The sequence below is a fragment of the Rana temporaria genome, chromosome 5 (assembly GCF_905171775.1).
Source record: "Rana temporaria chromosome 5, aRanTem1.1, whole genome shotgun sequence".
Classification (NCBI taxonomy): Eukaryota; Metazoa; Chordata; class Amphibia; order Anura; family Ranidae; genus Rana; species Rana temporaria.
In genome coordinates this window covers 279484393-279508916 of record NC_053493.1, presented here as the reverse complement: position 1 = coordinate 279508916, position 24524 = coordinate 279484393, and positions in this window count along the sequence as shown.

Below are 24524 nucleotides of genomic sequence, written 5' to 3'. Positions count from 1 at the left end.
CTGTCGATAGGCCTGAGTGATAAGGGCGTAGTATTCATTATTAAAGTTTAGAATTACTGACTGAGATATGGGGCGGTACCAATCCTTATTTTCAAGGATCTTGTAACACATATGTTCGTAGTCTTTTACGTTCATGACTACTACATTGCCCCCTTTGTCTGAGGGTTTGATTACTATGGAGCGATTATCCTGAAGACTTTTAAGAGCTTGTCGTTGGTTGAAAGTAAGGTTTGGGGAATTGTTAGAAAGGTCAATTTTCTCCACTTCTTTTATGGTCTGCTGAACAAATGACCATATACTGGCATTTTTGTTCAGGAGTGGAAAATTTAACGATTTAGGTTTAAAGGACATAGGTGGGGGAAAGGTGACCTGTGGGGCACATAATCCCAAAGTGGGTGGTACCAGGGGGGAGTCATCATCCACATGACCCTCCTCCCATAGTTCCATCAAAGTCTCGATGGCCTGTATCTCATCGGCATCATTTTTAAGTTGCTCAAAATTGCTATTGTCTGACTCGATAGATGGTTTATTGTAGATGACCTTGAACATTAATTTCCGGGCAAAGAGATGAATGTCTTTAATCATTTGAAATTTATCGCCTCCCATGGATGGACAAAATGTCAGTCCAAGCTTGAGGACATCAATCTCATGTCCACTTAATAAAGTGGATGATAGATTGATGACCTCAAGATCCAGAGAGGGCGTACTCACTTCATCGTGGGTATCGGGGTGGATGACAATTCCATCTGTTTGCCTAAAAAAATTGGTGCAATCTTAGGATCTATACTTGCCGAACTCTGGGGAAAGAGTGAAGATACATGTGAGGATACATTGGGTTCGCTTACCCGTCTCGTCGGGGTGGTATTGGGTGTCATTAACAGAGGCGACGTAAGTGCCGGAGCTCGCGGAGGGTGCGCTAATAGGGCATTCGTCACCTGTGGGGTATCAGGATGCAAAATTCGTGATAAGGAAGATGGACGAAAGTTGTCTAAAATAGAAGAGTTAGTAGGTAGACGCTTAGTGATATTGAGACCGGTTTGTGATAGAGATTCTGAGGACGTGGATTTTCGGTCATTTTTACGTTTCCGTGGGAAACGATCGTGAGACATCTCTCGGTATACAGTTGACTGACTTGATGCTGTGGAGGAAACAGAGGTAACATTTGGTATATTAGTCAAGTTAGCAGGCATGTTACGTGTAGGCGGGTGAGCTGTAGCTTTATTGAAAGTTGGTTGGTTCCATTTATAAGCATACTTATTGTCATAGGCAGCCTTGTCTCTAAGATATTTGCCCTCCTTAAAATTGATTAGGTCAGTGGTATACTCTTCCAGATGTTCTTTTAGGGATTTCTCCCTCTCAATGAACAGCGGATTGGATACTGATAATACAAGTTCAATGTACCAGGCGTTAACCTGAACATCCAGATCTTCGATTTCTGCCTCGTATTGGTTGCATAAGATGTTCATCATTTCAAATGAACAGGACTGTAAGTTCTGTTCCCATCTAAGTTTGAGGGCGTCATCTACCTTTTTGAGATTGGGGAATATTTGTATCCTTAGACCCCATGGGGTGATCTGATTTTCAACGTATTTAATAAAATATTGTTTATGCCAAAATATTCTGACCTTCTTTTCCAAAAGTCGTTGTAATCTAGAAAATGCTCGATCAAGCTCGGGAATAGTTATGTCAGCATTATTTGTATTAGACTGAATTTTAAACATAAAACCTTCCCATGCAGCACCACGAAAGTCTGCCATGCTGACAGCAAAAGACAACCTGAGAGGAAAATCAGCAGAAAGACCGAACAGGTAATAACAGGCCAAAACAATAACAAAAACAAAAACACATATACCGGGTGCCCTGTAACTGGTGAAGTGGGAAACTGCACCGGCCAAGGCAACCAAGTGGGGGTGACAATGATGCACACTCAAAGTGCTAGAAACACTGTCGGTAGAAGAGAGCTAGGGGAAGGGAACAGAAGAGGATCCAAAAGGAGGATCAGAGAGAGCGTGGACTAAATGGCAAAGTGATGAAGACTAAGTCTTATGAAAATATTTACAATTTAACAATAAATGTATCACAATCCCAATATCATGGGTTCATAAATACAGCCCAACGAGCATTGCATTTAATCATACGTTGCTAGGTCAGTCAGGTCCAAATATGATGTACTAAAACATCCAAGAGAATATTTGGAGAAAAAGGGATAGGATCTGACTGGTCTAGACTCAGTAATAATGTTTTTAACAATAGCACCTCATCCCAAAATTATATATGGGAAAGTAGAACAGCAGCGGGACTATAACGGTGCATGCAGAGACCAATAAAGAAAAATATTCTTATTAAACATTTTTATTGTATTAGACACTGATGTTGTTATTCTTCTCCACAGTTGGTCACCCTGCTATTTGGGTGCCCCCCTTACCCCTCCGATGGTTTGGGACGCTGTGAATTCCATCCGCGGCGGCCTCTCACTTTCTCCTGCCTAGGGTATCCTTGTGGCTGTCAACTTGTGCTCATCCGGCCTGATCTGCCAGGCATGTGATGGAATCAGGGTATATACGCACCCTGTAATTTTTCTATTCCCACTACGGACTAGCAGGTGGGCACTATGTGTTATACACTGGCTGAGCGACTTCATTTATTGTCTATGTATATTTAATGTATGTATGTATAAATTACTAATTTTCTTTTTCCATATGTCATTATCAGAATCCTAAACTCTGATCCCAACCACCCCTGAAGAAGCCTAACCGGGCGAAATATATAGGGTTTACCAACCAGGTTGCGATCTCTGTTAGAGTACCAATGTCTGTTACGGGAACTTTTTAATCTTGTATTAGTGATCAGTTTGTTGATCTGTGTAGTAGGCTTTTGTATAACCTATGAAATGCCTTACAACCTGACGCTACTTTGTGTCTTTTTAATAAATCATTAAAATTTATAGTATTGGTTCTATTTTTCTTTATTGGTCTCTGCATGCACCGTTATAGTCCCGCTGCTGTTCTACTTTCCCATATATAATTTTGGGATGAGGTGCTATTGTTAAAAACATTATTACTGAGTCTAGACCAGTCAGATCCTATCCCTTTTTCTCCAAATATTCTCTTGGATGTTTTAGTACATCATATTTGGACCTGACTGACCTAGCAACGTATGATTAAATGCAATGCTCGTTGGGCTGTATTTATGAACCCATGATATTGGGATTGTGATACATTTATTGTTAAATTGTAAATATTTTCATAAGACTTAGTCTTCATCACTTTGCCATTTAGTCCACGCTCTCTCTGATCCTCCTTTTGGATCCTCTTCTGTTCCCTTCCCCTAGCTCTCTTCTACCGACAGTGTTTCTAGCACTTTGAGTGTGCATCATTGTCACCCCCACTTGGTTGCCTTGGCCGGTGCAGTTTCCCACTTCACCAGTTACAGGGCACCCGGTATATGTGTTTTTGTTTTTGTTATTGTTTTGGCCTGTTATTACCTGTTCGGTCTTTCTGCTGATTTTCCTCTCAGGTTGTCTTTTGCTGTCAGCATGGCAGACTTTCGTGGTGCTGCATGGGAAGGTTTTATGTTTAAAATTCAGTCTAATACAAATAATGCTGACATAACTATTCCCGAGCTTGATCGAGCATTTTCTAGATTACAACGACTTTTGGAAAAGAAGGTCAGAATATTTTGGCATAAACAATATTTTATTAAATACGTTGAAAATCAGATCACCCCATGGGGTCTAAGGATACAAATATTCCCCAATCTCAAAAAGGTAGATGACGCCCTCAAACTTAGATGGGAACAGAACTTACAGTCCTGTTCATTTGAAATGATGAACATCTTATGCAACCAATACGAGGCAGAAATCGAAGATCTGGATGTTCAGGTTAACGCCTGGTACATTGAACTTGTATTATCAGTATCCAATCCGCTGTTCATTGAGAGGGAGAAATCCCTAAAAGAACATCTGGAAGAGTATACCACTGACCTAATCAATTTTAAGGAGGGCAAATATCTTAGAGACAAGGCTGCCTATGACAATAAGTATGCTTATAAATGGAACCAACCAACTTTCAATAAAGCTACAGCTCACCCGCCTACACGTAACATGCCTGCTAACTTGACTAATATACCAAATGTTACCTCTGTTTCCTCCACAGCATCAAGTCAGTCAACTGTATACCGAGAGATGTCTCACGATCGTTTCCCACGGAAACGTAAAAATGACCGAAAATCCACGTCCTCAGAATCTCTATCACAAACCGGTCTCAATATCACTAAGCGTCTACCTACTAACTCTTCTATTTTAGACAACTTTCGTCCATCTTCCTTATCACGAATTTTGCATCCTGATACCCCACAGGTGACGAATGCCCTATTAGCGCACCCTCCGCGAGCTCCGGCACTTACGTCGCCTCTGTTAATGACACCCAATACCACCCCGACGAGACGGGTAAGCGAACCCAATGTATCCTCACATGTATCTTCACTCTTTCCCCAGAGTTCGGCAAGTATAGATCCTAAGATTGCACCAATTTTTTTAGGCAAACAGATGGAATTGTCATCCACCCCGATACCCACGATGAAGTGAGTACGCCCTCTCTGGATCTTGAGGTCATCAATCTATCATCCACTTTATTAAGTGGACATGAGATTGATGTCCTCAAGCTTGGACTGACATTTTGTCCATCCATGGGAGGCGATAAATTTCAAATGATTAAAGACATTCATCTCTTTGCCCGGAAATTAATGTTCAAGGTCATCTACAATAAACCATCTATCGAGTCAGACAATAGCAATTTTGAGCAACTTAAAAATGATGCCGATGAGATACAGGCCATCGAGACTTTGATGGAACTATGGGAGGAGGGTCATGTGGATGATGACTCCCCCCTGGTACCACCCACTTTGGGATTATGTGCCCCACAGGTCACCTTTCCCCCACCTATGTCCTTTAAACCTAAATCGTTAAATTTTCCACTCCTGAACAAAAATGCCAGTATATGGTCATTTGTTCAGCAGACCATAAAAGAAGTGGAGAAAATTGACCTTTCTAACAATTCCCCAAACCTTACTTTCAACCAACGACAAGCTCTTAAAAGTCTTCAGGATAATCGCTCCATAGTAATCAAACCCTCAGACAAAGGGGGCAATGTAGTAGTCATGAACGTAAAAGACTACGAACATATGTGTTACAAGATCCTTGAAAATAAGGATTGGTACCGCCCCATATCTCAGTCAGTAATTCTAAACTTTAATAATGAATACTACGCCCTTATCACTCAGGCCTATCGACAGGGCCTGATTGACAAGGATACGTGGAACTTTTTGAATATTCAGGAACCCAGGGTTCCTACAATGTACGCCCTACCTAAGATTCATAAATCTCTTAAATGCCCACCAGGTAGACCCATAGTATCGGGCTGTGCGGGATTAACAGAAAATGCCAGCTCTCTGGTTGATAATTATCTTCGCCCGCATGTTACCGCCCTGTCCTCGTACATCAAGGACACGATTGATCTTTTGCAAACTATCGACGGCATATCAGTCCCACCCAATACCTGGCTGGTTGCTATCGATATTGAAAGTCTCTATAACGCAATCCCCCATGATAGGGGTATTGAAGTTGTGGGTAAAATTCTAAAGGATAGAGGCGACCAGGCAGAACCCTATAATATGTTTATCCTGGGTCTACTTAAGTTCATCCTCACCAGAAATGTGTTCATGTTTGGACTCTCCCACTTCCTCCAGGTGCAGGGGGTTGCGATGGGGACTAAATGTGCCCCATCGTATGCCAACCTGTACCTGGGGGGGTGGGAGAAGGAGCTCTTTTCTGATGATGAATCCTCGATGTATCTGTGCCACGTTATTTCGTGGTACAGATACATCGATGACGTTCTGCTACTGTGGTCTGGTGGCAGAACGGAACTTGAGTTATTCATGAACAGATTGGCCAAAAATACCTTTAATCTTAAGTTTACCATGGAATGCAGTCAAAAATCGATTAATTTTCTAGATCTTACCATTTTCATTGGATCGGATGGAACTGTCTACTCTTCTCTCTTTCGTAAGCCTTCTGCAGGTAACACCATTCTACATGCCTCTAGCGGCCATCCGCAGTCGCTTGTAAAAAGCATACCCTACAGCCAATACATTAGATTAAAAAGGAATTGTGTCCTTAAGAAAGATTATGAAATAGCTGCCAAAAGTCTATATTTCCGTTTGAAAGATAGAGGGTATAGTCACAATATCCTGAAGAAGGCCTACAATCGAGCTGCGAGTATTGACCGCAGAGACCTGATTTTTCCCCCCAAAAGGGTTAACTCCCTGCAACCAATACGTCTGCTTACTCAGTATTCTGCTTGCCATGCACAGTTTAGGGAAATTTTGGATAGGTATTGGCCATTATTACTGGCTGACAATACTGTCAATAAATTTATTAAGGATCGACCAGAAGTTACTTACCGAAGAGCACCATCTCTACGGGACAAACTCGTTCAGAGTCATCATAATCCCCTAGAACATTCCTCACATACAATCAACGGCACCTTTTCATGTAAAGGATGCCATATGTGTCCTTTTATTTTAAGTGGATCGACAGTCGTCCTGCCTGGTGGACGTACCCACACTATCCGGCATCGGGTCACATGCCAGACTGTTGGCGTGGTGTACCTGGCCAAATGCCTATGTGGGTGCTTCTACGTAGGCAAGACGAAAAGACCTTTCCACAAACGTATATCAGACCACATTGGACCCATTCGGAAAAAATTGTCCACCACTGCCATCAGTCGGCATGTTGGACATGAACATAATTTCGAGCCGACTATGGTGAAATTCACTGCCCTGGAACATGTGCCTACACATGTTAGGGGTGGGGGTATTGATCGCAGTCTTCTGCAACTCGAAACCAAATGGATACAAACTTTAAACGCCACCCATTATCCAGGACTGAATGAATATATCAGCTTTAAATCTTTCCTGTAAGGGCTATCTATTTGAGGTGTCTTAATCCTGCTGCCCCTGCGCCCTACTGTTTGACTTGCCATGCTCTCATCGGGCGACCGTCTGGGTTGTTCCAGCATGAAATATATGATGCCTGTCACTCTGCATCATTTGTCTGTTTTGTCTTGTTCTCTATTTTCCTTTCCTCTTTTTTTCCCCCTCCCCCGTCCCACTTTCTCCCACTTCCCTTCCCTTTATCTTTTGATTCCCCTTCCTCTTTTTCCACCCCTTCTTGTCACTCTCTCCCTCTATATGCCTCACTTTCTCCCCTGATCTTTCTGCCTGTTTTTCTTTTTCCTTTTCTCTTCCTTTGTCTGTTTTTCTTCTCTTGGCTATTCTGGCATTTTGCTAATTGATGTACATGTATGAAATATTATTTGTGTATACAAATGCTATAGATGCTGTTTGATTCCAATTACTATTTTGTTTTACAATCACTATTGATATGTATGAACTCTGTTGTCAATCGCTCTGCCATTTTATATATGCATGTGTCACCCTGCCTATTTCCATACTGGGCTTTTCAATGGCCCTGCCCTTTTTAAGTTCTGGGCCATGACATATCCTTTTATCATACCAAGTTGCTTTTTCTTTGCCCGTTGGATCATCCCCCCTTTGTTTACACTGCTGGATTTGTGTTGCTGCCGCGTTTGCTTTTTCACTGTATGTCTCCCTCCATTTGGACACCCAAGGGCTTCACTTTGTGAGCCCGTTTCTGTCAGTGGTTTTCCTTCACCCCCCTGATTGCTGGCTCCCCCGCCCCATCCACCGGCGTTCTGGCCACTCCCGGCTCTTAGACATGGGGTTCTTTTCCCTGCCTATTGGCCGCGCCGCTCTTTGACGGTGCCCCTCCCCCGGCGCGTTGTGATTGGCCGATCATTCGGCCGTCCACGCCTTCCAACCCAGGGGCTGCTGGGGATTGTAGGCCTCACGCTAAGCATCAGTGTGGGGCGTCTGCGCACTGACACTATGTGTCCACTCACGCCCGACCGCGCCTCCTCTGACGCACGGACGTGTGGGAGGGGCCTAGGGGTATATCAGGACTATGTCCTGTGCTGGAGCGTCAGTGTGTTGTACACTCCTGTGGAGACAACTCGTGCTGCTGCAGCGCGATTGACCAGGTATTTTCTCTATCATGCCTAATAGCTGCTGTTTATACAAAACGCATTCCCTGCTTAAACTAACTATTATGTCTCTCACCAACTGTGTTCCTACCAAGCCCTTCCTGGCTTACTTTTCTAATTAAACTTTTTCTTATGAGCGGATTTTTTACTTCAATATACTTCTTTATATTTTTATTCTTTGATCCTATTATGGAATAGCTTTTTGCTGAAGACCATTATAATTATTATATTGATATTTGGAATACAGAAGTAAACTATTGTTTACTTCATTCTATCCTTTTTTCTTGCTTCATTTTCTTACTGTTCTTTCATTCCCCCTTTTTTCTGTCTGATTTCCAACAACTATTTTTCTGCTTAGTTTGTGACACATTATTTGACTTAGCTTGTTACAGATTTGACAAGCATTCGGTCTCAAGCTGGGCGCATGCCTCCACAGATGCTATACCCGTTCATTTAAGCACTGTGAGTGTACACTTTTTCTGATTACTTTCTATAAATATTCTTATTAAACATTTTTATTGTATTAGACACTGATGTTGTTATTCTTCTCCACAGTTGGTCACCCTGCTATTTGGGTGCCCCCCTTACCCCTCCGATGGTTTGGGACGCTGTGAATTCCATCCGCGGCGGCCTCTCACTTTCTCCTGCCTAGGGTATCCTTGTGGCTGTCAACTTGTGCTCATCCGGCCTGATCTGCCAGGCATGTGATGGAATCAGGGTATATACGCACCCTGTAATTTTTCTATTCCCACTACGGACTAGCAGGTGGGCACTATGTGTTATACACTGGCTGAGCGACTTCATTTATTGTCTATGTATATTTAATGTATGTATGTATAAATTACTAATTTTCTTTTTCCATATGTCATTATCAGAATCCTAAACTCTGATCCCAACCACCCCTGAAGAAGCCTAACCGGGCGAAATATATAGGGTTTACCAACCAGGTTGCGATCTCTGTTAGAGTACCAATGTCTGTTACGGGAACTTTTTAATCTTGTATTAGTGATCAGTTTGTTGATCTGTGTAGTAGGCTTTTGTATAACCTATGAAATGCCTTACAACCTGACGCTACTTTGTGTCTTTTTAATAAATCATTAAAATTTATAGTATTGGTTCTATTTTTCTTTATTGGTCTCTGCATGCACCGTTATAGTCCCGCTGCTGTTCTACTTTCCCATATATAATTTTGGGATGAGGTGCTATTGTTAAAAACATTATTACTGAGTCTAGACCAGTCAGATCCTATCCCTTTTTCTCCAAATATAGATTGTTGTCCTGCAAGTGTGGCTGCTCAGCTCGTCCTTAACGGTGTTAATTTAGCTGACCTGCACACGTCTGGTGCAAAGTTAAAGCTGCTTTTACGTACAGCTGATGTGCACAGCGCGTAGCCTGCGCCGGTCAAACGTACTTTTGTGGATCGCCGTATCTCCCTCATTTGCATATTTGCATAGCAAAACAATGGTGCATCTAGCGTATTTTTGCGCCCACGATGCGCCGGTGTAATCTTTTTACGTCGGTCGGAAAAATCTGGTTTTCAGGCGTATCTCGTTTTGGGGATACGGCGCATAGATACGCCGGCGCATATTTACACTTACGCCGCGCATCTCGAGATACACCGGCATAAGTGCTTTTTGAATTTGGCCCTATATATTGGAAAATATATCACACCACAGTTATCTTCTATCTTTGCTGCAAACTATCCTTCATGTGTATCCCGTCTCCGGAGTTTACTTAAAGTCTTACGCACCTTTCAGATATCGTTCTTAGGGAGAGTCACGGCTGTCAAAATTAATCTGTTACCTAAAGTCTTATAGCTTTTTCAAACTCTTCCCATCAATATTCCAAAACTCTTTATTGATAACCTACAAAGAGACATTAAGGCCCCGTACTCACGACCAAACATGTCTGCTGAAACTGGTCCGCGGACCAGTTTCAGCAGACATGTTTGGCCGTGTGTAGGCCCGAGCAGACCATTTTCGGGCGGATCGGACAGGTTTCCAGCGGACAACTGTTTCCTGGACTTGCTTTAAAACAGTCCGCTGGAAACCTGTCCGCCCGGACATGTACGGTCGTCTGTACAGACCTACCGTACATGTCCTGCCGCCCGCCATCCCTTGCATGCGTCAAATGACTTTGACGCATGCGTGGAAGCCTTTTAAAGGCAGGCCGCCCACGTCGCCGCGTCATTGTCGCGGCGACACCGCGTCATCGACGCGGCGACACCGCGGACACGCCCCGCGTATTGTTTACGCGCGGACCTCTGTTCGATGGTGTGTACGGCCATCGAACAGAAGTCCCAGGGCAGACATGTCCGATGAAAACGGTCCGCGGACCGGTTTCATCGGACATGTTTGATCGTGAGTACTCGGCCTAATAGATTTATTTGGCAAGACAAAAGACCTAGATTTTCTAGACAAGTTTCATATAAATTCCAATCTACGGGTGTCCTAGGATTACCTAATTTTGGGTGAAATTTGAAACTATATCCATTGCCCTTTTTGCCTCCTATATATTCTATGGTCTCCCTCTAACTCTCACTGTAAACTTCACCCCCTTAATACCATTGTTACCCAATCTTTAATTCTTTGGAAATTCTATAAGAGTAAACTTAGCCTGATCTCACCGACACCTCTAAGTTCATCCTTCCTGGGAGAACCATAATTTACTCCAGCTCTCCAGAACACTTGTCATGGTGGCAGGCTAATTACATGGTCACCTTAGACGGATGTGGCCCTTTGCTAGTCTTCATCCGGCCTTTGGGGCAGTATTGCTTCCAATGATATGAGGCACTATTCCTCCCAATGGCACCAACAATGGGGCACTCTTTCTTAGACTAATAGCAATGATGGAGCACTATTCCTCCTCCCTACTGCCACCCCTACTGGGGCCATGTTTATTCACACTGATGCTCGGCCCTGGGGCATTTTTATACCCGATTCGGCCCCCATGAAGTCTGAAAGACCGTAAACTGGCCCTTTGCTTGAAAAGTATGGAGACCCCTGCTCTAATGTACGCAGAAACAAATTCCTATCCAAGAATACTATCAATATGTGCAAACTAGGCATTTTTATATTTTGCATTACGGTCCTGCTACATCCTCCCCAACTACATTTTTGAAAGGCTATGCTGTGACTCTCCCAGAGGTAAGGGCCTCATTTCAAATCTTTATAAAGCTGTGGTAACTTCCTATTTTTCCAGAGGGATTCCTTATAAGACCAAGTGGGAAGTTGAATGTGCCACACAGTTTACTCCGGAAGATTGGGATGTAATGCTGGATAATTTACGTAAAAAGTAAGACATTTCTAGCAGTTAAAGAAACCGCCATTAAGGTATTAACCATATGGTATTACACCCCTTACAAACTCAAAGCATATATCCAGGAACATCAGGACTTTGTTTTCAGGGATGTCACTTATGCGTACAATCAAACATAGATTTTAGGACTGTGGCCATCTTTCCTCTGTGTGGAATAACATTTCTTCTACAGCCTCAGCGATATCAGGCACGACTTTAAATCTTACAATTTCATTGCATCTCATTGGAACTCCCATTGTGGGTGTCCTTTGCAGGGAGTACAAATTAATTCACACCATTTGTGTATCGACCTCATGGGCTATTTCTCTACACTGGAAATCCCCAACAGTCCCCCTGTCCTCAACCTTAGATTTAAAAAAACAAGGAAAGGGGTGCCTATGAGTATATATCATAAACAATTTATTTTAACAACAATATCTACTCACATGGAAAAAAGGAAACTTGAATTTGGGTACATTTTTGGGCTGAAGAGGTGGGACTAAAGGTCACAGTAAGTCCGCTTCTGGCTTGGAGGATGCAGCACATCAGATCCCAGGGATGATGAGGTGGAATCGCAGGTCAAAGCAAGTCCTCTTATAGCTGACAAAGTGCAGCACATCAAAATCCAGAGAGGGTAAGGTGGGATCACAGCTTTGCAGGATGCAGGGTATAGATTCCAGGGAAGGATGATGGTGGTGGTGAAGCACCAGAGCCTGTGACAAGCCACGCTGCAGCTTCACAATTCCCGTTCAGTGTCCGCAATGATGGGAAACAAAGCTTGAAAGGCTTGGAAGGCAAACAGCGTGACGTCACTGTAATGCGACGCGTTTCTGAGAATGCGTGATAAAAATGGTATGATAGCTACGTTCCTTTTTCAAGCATAGGGTATGGAATCAAAGGGCAGTGTTTATATGATGAAGCGGGGGTGGAGTAAAAAAAAATACATGTAAATAGGGGGAAAGAAATTCATAGCCATGGCAATACACATTTATAAAAAAAATAGAAAAAAATAATATAGAAAGAACCACTAGACATAAAAACCAATAGATCAATATACTGTAATAAGAAAATAATAAAATTGATTAACAGTTAGCAGTAACAAAACAAATTAATAAACAAATAAAAAAATGAATGAAAGAATTTCATAATTTTAATTATGAAAAAATTTATGAAAAAAAATGATGAAAAGATGAAAAAAAAAAAATGTATGTGTCAACATTACTAGTACCATAGACATTCTTAATGTGATATATTAGTATTGAAAATATATTATTAATTAATATGAATATGTAAATATGAAATAAAAAAAAATAAAAAATATACATATATAAAAAAGCTTAATCAATCAATATATGAAATATTATAAAATATATTAGCCTATTAATATAAAATACATTAGCCAACATAAAAAGGGAGAAAATTATGTACTAAAATATGACAGTAAATACGAGAGAGAAAGTAATAGAGAAAAAATTCTGAGGAAGGGGCTATGTCCCAGGAAAAGGTTTTCTTGGGGGGTGGAAAGAGAAAAGAGGGGGGAAGGGGGTAATATTGGGCAATGTGTGCAAATTGAAAGGTATTGGTAATATTTGGCTTAGTACAATACATAATATTCTATATTATCTCTATTGTCATGGCCGGATTACCACATACTCACTGGAATACGATCCCACCACCCCATATATAAGATAAAAAGGAATATAGGAACCTGTAGTAGGAACAACAAAAACAAGGTTAAAAACTTAAATAGTCTATCCAAAAAGGAAGAAGGAAAAGAATCATAGTACAGTCGCAATTTCATATACCAAGGGTATGAAGGTAGTAGGGCTGGGGGTAGTGTGAGTGTTTTTAATTTGCTGGGGGCAATTTTGTTTTTGAGGTTGGGGGTTTTTTGATAGGTGACTCTAGGTAGTGGTGGGAGGATAATTTTGAGATGGGGATCTTGTTGTAAAATGTTCCAATGTTTACTGAGTATTTTTTTATATTGAAAGTGAAAAGTAGTGATGAACCTAGTAGAATGGTCTGTCTGTTCTCTTACTATTTTGGCAGGTTTTCCCTTAGAATAGAAGTCACATGCCTTCTCTTTTAGTTCCTCCGGGTATTCCTTGCCAGTATCCAAGGTACAATTTTGTTGTAAGCGACATAACTGTCCCTTAGGTATATCTTGTATCTATTTGGGATAGTGACAACTCTTGTGGTGCAAGAACGAATTGACAGCCATTGGTTTAGTATAATTTTTGGCAATTACGGTATCACCTACATGGCCTAATTCCAAATCCAAGAAAGCAAGGCTAGTGGGATCCAAGACATGGGTAAAGGATAGACCATAAGGATTCAGATTGCAGTGGTCAACAAAGGAAGTGATGAGGTCAGGGGGCCCATCCAAAATCACAATAATATTGTCGATATATCATCCGAAAAAAATTATATTGGTGGAAAAAAGATTGTGTCACCAGATGTAGTTATTTTCCCAATAATGGCTAGATTTGTGTATGATGGGGCAAAGTTGGCACCCATGGCGGTTCTCGGTACCTGCAGGAAAAATCGCCATCAAAGTCAAAATAGTTATGAATAGGACAAAAATTGTGGCTTCCAAAATGAAATCAGCTTGTCTGATATTAATGAGTGGGTCTTGGACAACAAAAAAATCCAGAGCTAGTAGACCAAATTGGTGGGGAATAGAAGTATAGAGGGAATTAACGTCTAAAAAAAGCCACATGTAGGAAGGTTCCCATTTGTATGGTGCAAGGAGCTCCAAGAGATGGAAACCATCTCTAATATAGGATTGTAACTGCTGAACTAGGTGTTTTAGATATTGGTCAATGTATTGGCTAAAACTGATAGTCACACTATCCATAGCAGCCACAATGGGTCTGCCAGGAGGAGATGTAGACTTTTTATGAATTTTTGGTAGGTGATAGAAATATGAGATCTGGTAAAAACTTTTTTGGAAGAAAAATGCTTCTATTTTATTGATAACTCCCTTGTCAAAAGCTGATTTGACCAACAACTCAACCTCATGGGTGAAATCAGTAGTAGGGTCCTTCTTAAGTTTACTGTATGTGGCCCTATCAGAAGAAAGTCTCTAGGCTTCTTTAATATAATCTGCTCTGTTCTGCAAGACTATCCCTCCTCCTTTATTGGCAGATTTTATAATGATATCCGCCGTATGTATCAGGGAGGCAAGAGCTCTGGTTTCGGGAGCAGAAAGGTTGTGTTGGTTGTGTATCATCCATACAGTGGAGGATGACTGGCAAAACTTAAGAAAATCAGTGTACACCACTCTATAAAATCTCTCAAGATAAGGACCCTTAGATTGAGCAGGGTAAAAAAAAATATTTTGGCCTAAAAGATGAGTGGACTATAAGGGGAGAGGTTCAATGAGCCATCTTCCTCAGTTAAAGAATCCAAAGCATCTATGATGTCACCATCATATTCAAAGGACCTTTTGAGGGTAAGATTTCGAATGTATCTATTGAGATCTTTAAATAAAAGAAAAGTATTTGGTTTGTTGATGGGGCAAAGTTAAGTCCTCGACCAAGCAGAGTAGTATCCACAGTAGAGAGGTTGTGGGAAGAAAGATTTAATATTTTCATAGTTTGCGGTATTTGATTATGTTGGTTTTTGGACTTTTTTCGTCCTCCTCTGCAGCCTCTCCGGTGAGTTTTATTTTTTTTGGGGTTGGCTTGAGGAGGACTTGGGGCTAAAAAAGTGGGATCTACAGAAGGAGATAAACATGAAACTTTGGGTGTGGGAATAAGAGTTACTTGGGAAGAGGTAATGTTGGGGGGATGATCAGCAGTGAGGGGGTCAGGAATGTTCATAGACCTAAGGTCGGTCAAGTGAACAGTGAACTGCAGATGGATCAGAAGTGTTTGGTGAACTGTTAATTAGTAAGTGAACATACATAGATTCATCAATGGAGTCCACAGGGGTGTTAACTAGAGTATTGGGATTAATAGTCTCCTCCAGCCGAATTGCACTAGGTGGTAGCATAGAAGAAGAAGGGAGGGATAGGCTGGCAGTTTAATGTACGGTATTCTTCCGTAGAGTACCTTGAGAGTGACTGGGTATAGGTATACTGGTCCTAATAACCCTAGCCCCACATGTGTAGACAGGTCTGTTGTAAAACTGATTCATGTCGGCTAGTAGATTGCTTGTTTTAAGACTGTGGCCTTTGGACACAGTAAGGGTGGGATGGCCAGAAGAGGGAAATGGCAGATAAGAATTAGTATTCGCGGCAGGGATTCCCATGAGGGGAGGAGTTTTATTTTGGATAGGATTGATGGGGTAATTTTAAAGGAAAAGACTCTAAAGGATAAATTGCACCTGTCGCAAATGGGAAGCTTGGAAGACTCATAGACATATTTTGCTGTCCTAAAATAATGTAGTAACTGTATAAGTTACCATGATCTGTATGATCAATATCCTTAGGTATATCTTTTATATTCTTTATATATATATATATATATATATATATATATATATATATATATATATATATATATATACATTTGTACCATTATTGATCAATGTATTCTGATGGTTCCTAGGTTTGTTCCTGAATTTTTTATATTTTTTATATTATGACTCAAGATTATACTTGTGACTTCTACTCTTTTATGTATCTTGTCACACCAGTGTATATTTTATATACTTTAATAAAAAAGTTTGTAAACAAAGACATTTAAAAACATTGGGGTACATCCACGTACAGCAGCGCATTATTGCGGCGGGCGCAGCGTTTCTAAGATACACTACGCCGCCGTAACTTACCTTTTTTTTTCGAATCCTCAAAGAATTTGCGCCGTAAGTTACGGCGGCGTAGTGTATCTTTGGCAGCGTAATGGTGCGGCATTCAAATCTCTGTGATGGGGGCGTGTTTTATGTTAATATGTCGTGACCCGACGCAAACAGCGTTTTTTTTTAACTGCGCATGCACCGTCCATGGGGGTATCCCAGTGCGCATGCTCGAAATTAACCCGGAACAAGCCAATGCTTCCAACGGTGACGTCATTCTACGCAAATCCCTATTCGCGAACGACTTACGCAAACAGCGTAAAAATTTCAAATTTCTACACGGGGAACCATGGCCATACTTAACATTGGGTACGCCTCATAACAGTAGCTTTAACTATACGCCGGAAAAAGCCGAACGCAAACAACGTAAAAAAATGTGCCGGCCGGACGTACATTCGTGGATCGCCGTAACTAGCTAATTTGCCTACTCGACGCGGAATTCGATGGAAACGCCACCTAGCGGCCGCCGAAAATTTGCATCTTAGATCCGACGGCGTACTAAGATGTACGCCTGTCGGATCAACCTGAGATGCCGTCGTATCTTGTTTTGAAGATACAAAACAAAGATACGACGCAGGAAATCGGTTTTGACCGATCGTGTGTATGCGGCCTAAGTAGACAAATCCTAGCTGCATAACCTGAAGTGTGGTACAGCAAATGCTTACATTTTATTATTTATTTTTGTCACATGGAGTCACTACAGTACAAATAGCAACACAATACACAGAAATACAGATCATTAAAATTAATCTTGTTGACTCCAATTCTCTCTAGTGAGTCTTCATTTAAATAATAACGTTAGCTTCCGATTTCCCTGAGGGCGCTGGTTTCACTAGCAGCGCTCATTGGTCCAACAAATCAAATCGCTTTCAAGCACAAGCCTATAAGAAATAGTAAATATAAGCTATCATATCATATTATTATTTATTTTTCATTTATTTTCTTAGGAAGACAAGAACATTTGAAATTCTTTATACAAACCTGCAAAAAAATGATTATTCACATTCACATTTTTTTTCACAGCAAACAGTCTGCTATGTTTTGTAAGCTGATAGTTGTATCTAATAAATGTTTTGCCATAAAGTGTGTTTATCTTCACTCACTTTGTTTATCTTCACATACTTTCAATAATACTAAATATAGATGCTTGAAACATACATTTTATTTAAAGCTCAGCTCCTTGAAAATAAAAATAAAATCCACCCTTGCAGCAGGCATTCCACCAATACTGTAAGGTTTAATTACGGTTTATATGTAGGTAATTTTAGAACGTATCTATCACTTACCAGCCATCTCCAGTGCTATCCTCTTCCACCCAAAACTCTGATCTTTGAGCATAATCACGTACAAGACAGGAACATTAACACAGAGCAGGCAAGTATAACATGTTTCTTATTTTTAACAAAAAAAAATGAGACTTAACCACATCCCATTGTAAAATGACGGCGGCAGGAACCCCTCCTCGATCCGGGTGGACATCATATGACGTCCTGCGTTCCCGGCGATCTAGGGCGCGCGCCCGTGGCGAAGCTTGTGACCCAGCGCGGGTGCCCGGCGGCCGCGATTGCCACCGGGTGCCCCGTGATTGTCGGTAATCACGGCAGGAGTGTGGATCTGTGTGTGTAAACACACAGATCCACCTCCTGTCAGCGGTGAGGAGACCAATGTGTGTTCCCAGTACAGAGGAACACACATCGGTCTCCTCCCCTTGAGAGTCCCCTCCCCCCTACAGTTAGAACACACCTTAGAGAACATATTAACCCCTTCAACGCCCCCTAGTGGTTAACCCCTTCCCTGCCAGTCACATTTACACAGTAATCAATGCATATTTATAGCATTAATCGCTGTATAAATGTGAATGGTCCCAAAAATGTGTCAAAAGTGTCCGATGTGTTCACCGCAATGTCACGGTGACAGTAAAAAAATCGCAAATCGCCGCCAATACTAGTAAAAAAATTAATAAAATAAAAATGCCATAAATCTATCACCTATTTTGTAGATGCTATAACCAATCAATATATGATTATTGCGATTTTTTTTACCAAAAATATGTAGAAGAATACGTATCGGCCTAAACTGAGGAAAAAAAATATTTTTAAAAAAAAATTGTGATATTTATTAAATAAAAAAGTAAAAAAAATTGTGTTTTTTTTTAAATTGTCGCTCTTCTTTTGTTTATAGCGCAAAAAATAAAAACCGCAGAGATGATAAAATACCACCAAAAGAAAGCTCTATTTGTGGGAACAAAATGATAAAAAAATTGTTTGGGTACAGTGTAGCACGACCGCGCAATTGTCATTCAAAGTGCGACAGTGTTGAAAGCTGAAAATTGGCTTGGGCAGGAAGGTGCGTAAGTGCCCGGTATGGAAGTGGTTAACAATAACTTTAAACTCAAACCAACAGGCCCATATTTTAGAGTGTCCATCTATAGACCCTCTAGTTAAATGCATCAGTTCTTCCATAAGGCATAGGTCATCACTTAGCGTAACCAATGGGTTAACATGGGAAAACATTTTTACCCCCAAAATGTAGGGATCAAATATTTTGCTGCATTTAGAAAATGAAGTGTAACAGATCTCTAATATTTGCCTATTGGTTCAGTTGTACAATGAAACAGAATCATCCAGGGCTTCTAACGCAGATTATCACCTTGTATAACAGAAATCATGTTGACCAAATCTTGTCAGAATGGGTGAGTGGGCAGTCCCATCAGATATGACCATGTTCTGTGTGTCCACCACAGTCTCTCCAACATAGTGAAGAATTGGATGGAAACATAGCACAAAGCTTAAATGGTGTATGGCTCCATTGAGTAAGTAGCTTGTAATTAGCTTCCTCCATCTTCAGTGAAATAGAGGAGACGTGTGAGAGCTGGAAGAGGGATTTGTAGAATTGTGACACACAGGGGGTTATTTACTAAAGGCAAATCCACTTTGCACTACAAGTGCAAACTACGGCCCAGATTCACAAAGAACTTACGCCGACGTATAACAAGATACGCCAACGTAATTTAATGCTATTCTGAATAAACAATGCTAAAAATTAAAACAAAAAATCTGAAATTCCCAAAAGGAATTGGTCCTTGATGCAATATTGGACCAATTTGTTTTCGGAATTTCAAAATGTGTTGTGTACCTTCGGCATTCCTTTTGTATATTCAGATATCAGAATGTTTTCAGGCCCCTAACATTATATAAAATCTGTAGTAAAAGAGAACATCCTCAGAACCATATAGTGGTCAACATGACAGTAGCGGGGACCCAAAAAAATCGTAAACACAGATATGTAGTGGGAGTCCAGCAATGTGTGAAACAAAAAAAAATTAAAAGGCGCCTTAAAGAAGCCTTTAAAATGTCTTCTGTGCAAAATGGGACATATTCAGTTTTCAGTCCTGGAGCTCCTTAATGGCCTCCTCATGAGCATCTAACCAAAGGCAGAAGGCCGGGGGAATTTTGGTGTGTGAAAGTGGTGTGCGTGGAGGAGGACCTACTCTACTCCAAGGATTGGGCCTGTTCACTAGGGATGAGCCGAACGCCCCCCCCTGTTCGATTCGCACCAGAACCTGCAAATAGACCAAAAGTTCCTGTGATCTTTAGAACCCAATTAAAGTCTATAGGACTGGAACGTTTGAAATCTAAAGTGCTAATTTTAAAGGCTAATATGCAAGTTATTGTCCTAAAAAGTGTTTGGGGACCCGGTTCCTGCCCCTGGGGACATGTATCAATGCAAAAAAAGTTTTAAAAACAGCACTTTTTTTGGGAGCAGTGATTTTAAATTACTTTTTATCCTTCAGAAATGACCCTTTGTGCAGGGACAGTTCTAAGCACGGGAAACAAGCGCTGCTTTACAGGCATACTTTACATACCCCCTAGGTACAAAATTTAAAGGAATATTTTACTTTTATTGTTTCACTTAAAGCATTATTAAATTTACTGCTCCCAAAAAAAAACCTGCCTTTTTTTAAAACTTTTTTTGCATTGATAAATGTCCCCTGGGGCAGGACCCAGGTCCCCAAACACTTTTTATGACAATAACTTGCATATAAGCCTTTAAAATTAGCTCTTTAGATTTCTCACATAGACTTTTCCAGGGTGTTCCGTGGCTTTTAGAATTTGCCACGAACACCCCAAATAGTTCGCTATTTGGCGAACAAGCAATGTTCGAGTCGACTCGAACTCGAAGCTCATCCCTACTGTTCACTTGGCTCACAGGAATCTGCTTGATCTGTTGCCAGAAACCATTTGGTGGAGCCTGATAATGACAATTTAGAAGCCAGGTGTCTCCCAGAACTGTTGCCTGCCTTGCATAGTGAGCTGGAGGAGTGGGTTGGCATGGTAATGTGTTGATCCCTGGCCAGGGTTTAGCTTAGATGTGAGTGCCATGCGGAAGCCACATTCCCTCATCCTTTCCTTTAGTTACCATAACTCAACAGCTTTAATAAAAATCCTTAGCACAACCTTTTTGGAGGAAAAATAAGTATGCACAGGTTCTCCATCTTTTTGGATGAAAAATTACATATGCATGGGTTAGACAGAGTGCCCAAAAGTCAAGTTATGCCTCCCTGAGAGGATGACCACCTTCAATGCATATATAAATGAGGGGAACCTTTGAAGTGGATATATGGAGTTGGTTTCATTTGTCTAAATAAATTCTCAGGCACCAAACCATCTGAATGTCCTCTATATACAGTATCCCCTGTGTGATTAAGAGAATATTCCCCTTGGCAGCTTTCAATCAGATCAAACGATTGTCAACTATCTTCATAACAGGGACATACTACACACCCGCATTGATCAAACTCTAACTAAAGAATATTTATAAATACGTTATTCATATCTGTTAATGGAGCTTTCACATAAGGTCATATTGTAACTGCTACTAACCTAATTTAGGTCTCCATTAGTATTTTTTTGCAGTGGTGAATTTCTGGGCATAAAAGGAGACTCACAAATGTAACGGTCCCAATAAAGCACCAGCATGTATAAAAATATTATATACTGCAGCTCCCACCTCCTCATTATTCCTCCTACAGTATGTAATTTCCACCTGTTTATGTCTGTGCAGTATTGGGAGAATTTTACAATTGGCATTGATTTTAATGGACAATGCATGGATTTGTTTTACTGTTCAGAAGATGTGTGTGACTAAATAGGGAGGAAGGTATTTGGTAAAGGAAAGCAGTGAGCCCAAAATGTTCCTTATTAGGCATAAATCTACAGTTATCGGTTGATTATATACTTTTACATTTTGCGGCAGGCTAAAGCACAATGTTCAACAAGTTTAACAAAAAGACATAACAAAATAATAATCTTGCATTCTAAGAACACTTAACCACAGCTCGTGAGGGTAGGGTGTGTTTTGTGATAGGCAGGTGACATATCCTCCATATGTCCCCATTAACTTGTTGGGTGTCAAATGTGGGTCACACAGGGGGCCGACCCTGGGGTGGGTTCTTCTGGGCTTTACCAGGTGGCAAGCAGGGTCGGTTGTTATAGCACAGGAATTACATCTTGTCCAAAGGCATGCTCACCAATTCCCAGACCAAACAAGGGACACGGTCATGTGAAAATAAAACATTAGGACAGTCCCCCAACACAGAGATGAGCCACTTGTGTGCAGCATATATGTGGAGTTTCTCCAAAGAGCTGCTTGTGTTTCAGTCAGCGTACCTATGCTACCTCACTCTTAGAAGGGGGTCCTGCCAAGCACACAGCACGCACCTCATATGTGCTTATTTAACTTTTGTTTCTCTGTACCTAGTGATCAGGCCATCACACTCTGTAACGCTAATCCACTCCAATGCAAGGAACGGTGGAGACGGACCGCTAGAGATGGAGCCATAAAACACTGGACCCCCTCGCTACCAGAGAACCTGTCATCTTACCAAGTACTACATTAAGGACTGGTTGCAGTTTTGTTACTGTGATGTTGCTTTTGCGTGCTCTAGTAGACTTAGACCCTTGTTTGTGTGCCAGGACCCACATGCACCCCTTGAGTAACTCCAGGCCAGACTTTGTGTGGTTAAACAACTTTTACTAAAAAGCTTGGAATGATAAGCATAACATGGCCAAACGTCAATTCCCTGCCTAACTGTAACAGTGGTTGCCCCAGTGTACCAGCATAGGTACAGTCCTTATGGGTGAAGTACATTGCTGACACAACTCGATTGGAGAAGTTCAGGGCTTTGATATATTCCAAAGACAAAATACAAGTCTCAGTATGTCCTGCAAGATTCATGTTCTTAGTCCGCTGACCTGTGCTTTCTTGATACCCAAACCTCTGCCTTTTTATATATCAGAGGACAGGAGGCCAGACCCCAAAAGCCCGCAAATGTGAGCAGGGGATGCAATGCAGAGTTATCCCCCTCCCCCTTAACCTGGACCGAACAAGTCTGGCTAACATGAACACAGGACACAACCTGCCTACAAGCTGGTTCAAGGGAATACAGAATAACTTTACAAAGTGTTATCCAATTGGCTCTAAACAAGAACTTTTCAATCTACAGTGATATTTATAATAAAATATTAATATCCATTTCTATTTTTGTGCATTTAAATTACATCCAGTCATGTTTTGAACTAGCCCAGTAAGTTTGCTTCTCCACATTTTTACAGCTATTTCTAGGAAGAACTCTTTCTGCATACAGAGTTTAAACCTATTTTCCTCCAAGCACAGTGTACCCTTTGTATTCTGTAACGGCCTTCATTTTTGCAACTTTGTGCATTTAAAAAACACATCCAGTCATTTTTTTTACTATCGTAGTAAGTTTCTACAGCTAGCATTTTATTTTGCCACTAAATTTTTATTGGCGCCTAGTAGAAAAAGTAGGGAAAAAAGGTAGAACCCTTGTGGAATCCAAGTGCAGAGATATCTGTGCATTTCTTCTCCAGTGTAGTTGAGCCAAGGTTGAAAGCTCCAGGTTCAAACATAAGAGACATGGCTTAATATTGCTGAGGCAGTCAAGCGGTTCCTTGGGCTGTGTTTTTTTCGTTCTTTTTCTTGTGGGAAACCACTTACCATTCCAGTGTTATAGCAGTGGTGGGGGGGAAGTCAGGGTTAGAAGAAGGTTGGGAAAAATTCCCCATTCTTTGAGCAGGTGAAGGCCCTCACAAGCTGTGGTAATCATCACTGAGGAGTCATTGTAGGAGATGTTAAGCTTGTTCTGCGGATCCCACCTATAGGCAATTTTGTGTTTTCTCAGGTCCTTGATTGATTGTTTTGGCGTTTCTTTTGTTTACAAAAGTTTTTATTGTTTTAAAAAGGTAAAATAAAAAATAAATAAAAAATCATACAATAATATAACAGTGTACATCATAAAATTGACATCCAAAGCATAACATGAAAAAATTTAAACAAGGTTCGATTCCAAAGCATACAGAAAAAGATATGAAAAAGGTATACACAAGGGTATTATACTTTTATACAACCTTGCACAATCTTTAGCTTTGTGCCAACAGAATGTGCCTATTGGTTTTCCAAGGTTCCGATCTACGGTCGAACAGGTGCATCCTATCCTGTAGAGTATACAAAATCATTTCCATAATCATCACCATATCAATTCTGTCTTGGGTGGAGCATAGGGGTAAAACAGGGGACTTCCAGTGAAGAGCAATGACCCATAGAGTAGATATACAAATAGTGTGTATTAGACATTCCTCCCCGCGAAGGATCCCTGGGATTGTTGCTCCAAGTAAACACATTGGGATCATGAGCTTCAAAGAAGTTCCAGATATTGCAGAGGCAACAGCAGTCACCCCTCTCCATATCGGGGCAAGGAGCTCACAATCCCAAAATATGTGTCTGAATGTGCCCAGCAGCTGGCAGCCTCTAAAGCATAATCCAGACGTCCCCGGGAACATTACATGGTGTCTGGAAGGAGTGTAGTACCATCTGGCCATTACCTTATAGGCAATTTCCCTAACTGCCAGTGATTTAGTGGCCTTACAAAGGTTTGCCAGCATGGCATCCCAATTCTCTGGAGCAAACTGTTCATTACAGTTTGTCTCCCATTTCAACCTATATGGAGGTTTAACTGAAAAACACAAAGCCACTGCTTTTTTATAGAGAGTTGAAATGAGGCCCTTTACTCTAGGGGCCTCTCGGCAGATCTGTTCATAGGAGGCGGAGGGGAGGAAGGGGTAAGACTATAATGGGAGATATAAAAGTGTCTTATTTGCATAAAATGAAGGTATTCCTGGAGTGGAATTGGTTTTTGTGTGCGGAGGAGATCAAATGTAGAGAAAGTATTGCTTTTTTTTAACAGTGCCAGAGGGTGAGAGAGTGGGAAACGATCGAATTGAGGGGAGT